The 3,978-nt window shown below is 34.8% G+C and overlaps 1 non-coding gene across 1 annotated transcript; it reads left to right on the forward strand.

Moving 5' to 3' along the window:
- Positions 1–3,373: 3,373 nt before the first annotated feature.
- Positions 3,374–3,475, forward strand: LOC116153226 (U6 spliceosomal RNA). Its single transcript, XR_004137009.1, has one exon. It is a non-coding gene; the product is annotated as a U6 spliceosomal RNA (small nuclear RNA).
- Positions 3,476–3,978: the final 503 nt, after the last annotated feature.

Genomic DNA, 3,978 nt, shown 5'->3' on the forward strand with positions numbered 1-3,978 from the left:
AATAGAGGGTAAGCTATCTTTCTACAGCACATCATTGCTATAAATTTACATATGGAACATGGTTTGATGCTTAACCAACCTTTAATCTACCTTTTGATGTATACTTCTACTTCAACGTGATCATGTGACCCTCCTTATTAATGCAAATGTAAAAAAGACTGTTTGGGATCTCTGATGTAATTAGCCATAAACCATGTTTTTTAAAAAAAAGAGAGAGAGTGCCTGCTTGTGTCACTGGAGTTGTATATAAAGTTCATAGTTATCATCACAGAAGAATAACCTTAAGAAACTAAGTTTAAAAATTTCACTTCATTCATTCCTATATTTTCTGCCCAAGTAATTACTGAAGACCATTTTACTATACCAGTGATAGTCAACTAAGATTTGATTGCTATATGATGTGTTTTATAGGAATAAAACACCTTAATTTTCATAGGATTTTTTTTTATCCTGTTTCTTGTAAAAGTAAAATCACATTGAGAGAAAAATTCTAACTGAGGCAAGGAGAAATGCAATACCTCTTATCCCTATTAGCATATATTATAATCATTTCAAACACATTGTCTTTTAAAAGAACGTGCACTTGCTTGTTGTTGGCTCCCTCCCTTCCCACTGCCCTATCCTTTGATGTGGGCCAGATGTCTATGTTTTGATTTTGACAGTCACTAATTCTAGGGTCCAAAAAACTTGAGCCACCACAAATGAGGTGAGGTCACCTCATAATGTCAGATGGAGGCAAAAAGTTTGGATATTTGAGGGGCTGACCCAGTGAGTACCCTGGTGGGTGACAGAACGCTAAGGTTAGATATTGGAAAATAAGGTTCATGTTACTCTGTCACTGGGGCCGGTGCAAGCTGCCTGCTTGACAGAGAAGGTGGTATGTGGTCTGGACCTCAAGAAAAAGGAAGTCAGCCACCCAGATCAAAAATTACCCTGTCGGCCATCCAAAAAATGATTCTGACATCAGCTTAGTGAGACAGGAAGAAAACGATTTTTTTTTTAAAAGTTGATTGTACTTTATTCTAGGGGAGTCTAGGGAAATTCATGTGTCCATCACAACATTATGAATGGACGTTTCTGCATTGAGAATACAATTGCCAAAATCACATAGGTAACATCTCTTTATTTATACTACGTATTGCAAGTGTACATGACTCAAGTTGTGCAATTCCAGAAGTTAATCATTCATTATTTTTTTAAATATAGTGTTATAAGCATAAGGACAGTAAAATAAAATGCATTTCTATTGACTGTTCTTTTTAGTTTAAACACAAAATTGTCTGGAATTATGAGAAGCCACTCGTTGGTTACATAATTATCTTGGCAGCTATGGACACCTCTTTTTATTTAATTTGTAATAACTTAGAAAAAAGGCTTTTATGACCAATACCTTATACTCATTTTCACTGAGACTGCCCTTCCTGTCCTATAAACTTTCTTGAGACTCCTTGACCTATTCTAGGCATAGCTGTGGTCCTTAAATCTTATTGTATTGCTACTTTAAAACAGATATTAAGTTTATATTTTTCAGTAAATTTTAATGATTTAAAAGGACCTAATAAAAGGATCTAAATCTATTCAAGATTTGTTCCTTTTCTGAGAATATGGACAAAGCAAAAGATACATGTATATATTTTTTAATATCATCTAAATATCAGCTGACCATTCTAAATACTGCACAATATTAGTTTTCCTATCTCAAGAAAAATATCTACATATTGTTGTTTATTCTGTAAAATATTCCTTTTTTTAATAGCCTGAACCAAATAATTTCTCATTTTTACAGGCTTCACTTCACTTTTCTCACAGTGAATAAATTGCAACTTATTTCCATGAAATTCACAGATGACACAGATCTTTATTTTGCATAAAGGCATAAAGAAGTGTCTAATATCTTCAATATTCATCTGCTAAGTGGACATTTGCATTGGGTTAGAACGGAAAAAGAGCCCCAACCCTCCCGCAGTGACAGCTGTACAAAGGGATGACATCTGACAGCTGTGACAGTGCTGAAGGGAAACTCAGATGACTCGCAGCATCCATGATCCAATTACAGCACACATCCCTCTGACAGACCCAGCAGCTTGACTCCAGCGTTTGGAAGGACAGTATTGATCTCTTGTCAGAAACCAGTTGCCTGCCTGCAATTGTGCGCTGCTGAACTTTGAAAAGCTATAGTACCCTCTTAAATGATAGGGGCAGTCAGGTTATAGTATTCAGGTACAAAGAGAGGTGCAAAGGGTATCTGCTAAATGCTCTAAACTTGAACAAATCATAACAATATGACAGTCCAATCATACTCAAGGAGCCCAGCTGATCTAGCTGGCTACTGTCTGTGCTAATGGAGAGACAGCTCTTTGTGTTTAGTGGGATGATCTTACTTGATGAAAAGGCCACTGCAATTAGTGCATACTGTTGGCTGTGCTGGGTGACAGCAGCATGGATGGTATAATGGCAGCTGCCAATAACCCTAACTTCAAGAAAACAGACAATTAGGCCTTTGATCCTAACACTGTTAGTCCCTCTACTCTGGACCTCTGCTCGGCTTTTACTGTAAACCTCACAAGGGCAATGTGGTACAACCGCACCAAACAGAACAACTTGGTCAAGGGGTCAATTACCTTTCTCCCCTTGCCTTCTGCCTGCCTTCCTTAAGGGGGGAGAGAGAGGGAGGGAGAGAGAAAGAGGAAGAGAGAGAGACGTGCAAAATGTCACAAACATAAATATTTCAACTATAGTTTAAAACAAGTTAATATATGCTCATAGCTGTTTTAAGATGCAAAAATTTTAAATACATTTTAAAACTAGGGTGGTAAAAACAAGATGCTAAAAGAGCTTTCTAATGGCAAGCTATCTAATGTTATAAGATATATGTAGGACTGAACGTTAAGAAATTAGGATGAAATAAAATACAAGGATGTAACGTAACAGGACGGGGTATATTGCCAATATTTTATAATAACTTTATGTGGAGTATAATGTATAAAAATATTGAATCACTATGTTGTACACCTGAAACTAATACAATAACATACATCAGGTATACTTCAATAAAAAAGACTGTATCAAAACACTAAAATAATAAAAAGTTATCTCCAGTTTATCTGTATTATTTTAGGACTGGATAAAGATAGATGAAACATTCTGAAGACTCAGAGTGTACACAAAATTTATAATGCACAAATATTTTACTGCTTTTCAGCAAGTGCAGCTCCAGAACAGGCAGAGCACTCAGGTAGCAGTAAAACAAGTTATATTAAATACTGGAGCACACATGCATTTGCTCACATACACACACTATTATACTAGTATGTATCACAGATCTTTCTATACTATTATACTAGTATAGAAAGATCTGTGATTAGAAGAATTAGTGCTTGCTTCAGCAGCACGTCTGCTAAAATTGGACCTATATAAAGAAGGCATGGCCCCTGTGCAAGGATGACACCCAAATTTGGAAGAATTCCGCATTTTAAAATGAGTATTCTTTATATACCTCAAATCTGGAACTTTTTTAACTTTGAAAATTTTTTTTTCTGTAATTGTTGAACAGGTAATAACTATTCCTAACTCTAGGTAGGCGGATAGGAAATAAAACCTCACAGGAAATATTGACTGTCAAATTTCATTAAATTGTAACTTTTAAAAAAAGAAAAAGGAAACTTAGGTCTATGTCAATATCAGATCCTTTCTAATGGCAAAAGTACAATGGCAAAACTGGAAAACTGACCTTATATAAAATATAAATATATATATTTTAAATAGTCAGATATTGAAGAACAGTTTGGTATTTTTAAAAGAAAAAATACAGTATGGAAACTAGGCTTTTGTAAATGAACAGAGAACTAAAGATCAAAAGATGAAAAAACAAACTTTTAGAGAGCTTTAAAGCAGAGAAAAATTAAGATATAACAATATCTAAGATATAAGATGACAACCAATGTGCTTTGGAAATACAAATTATTAATGACATGCAAA

The sequence above is a fragment of the Camelus dromedarius genome, chromosome 4 (assembly GCF_036321535.1).
Source record: "Camelus dromedarius isolate mCamDro1 chromosome 4, mCamDro1.pat, whole genome shotgun sequence".
Classification (NCBI taxonomy): domain Eukaryota; kingdom Metazoa; phylum Chordata; class Mammalia; order Artiodactyla; family Camelidae; genus Camelus; species Camelus dromedarius.